The sequence below is a fragment of the Babylonia areolata genome, chromosome 13 (assembly GCF_041734735.1).
Source record: "Babylonia areolata isolate BAREFJ2019XMU chromosome 13, ASM4173473v1, whole genome shotgun sequence".
In the NCBI taxonomy this organism is placed as follows: domain Eukaryota; kingdom Metazoa; phylum Mollusca; class Gastropoda; order Neogastropoda; family Buccinidae; genus Babylonia; species Babylonia areolata.
The window spans coordinates 875,663-875,878 of record NC_134888.1 but is presented as its reverse complement, the minus strand read 5'-3'; positions in this window follow the sequence as shown (position 1 = coordinate 875,878).

Here is a 216-nt window from a genome sequence, read left to right as displayed (position 1 = left end):
TCAGAGTTGGGTCACAGTTGACAGGGAGCTATCAGAGTTGGGTCACCAGCATGGGCAGTTGACAGGGAGCTATCAGAGTTGGGTCACCAGTATGGGCAGTTGACAGGGAGCTATCAGAGTTGGGTCACCAGCACGGGCAGTTGACAGGGAGCTATCAGAGTTGGGTCACAGTTGACAGGGAGCTATCAAAGTTGGGTCACAGTTGACAGGGAGCTA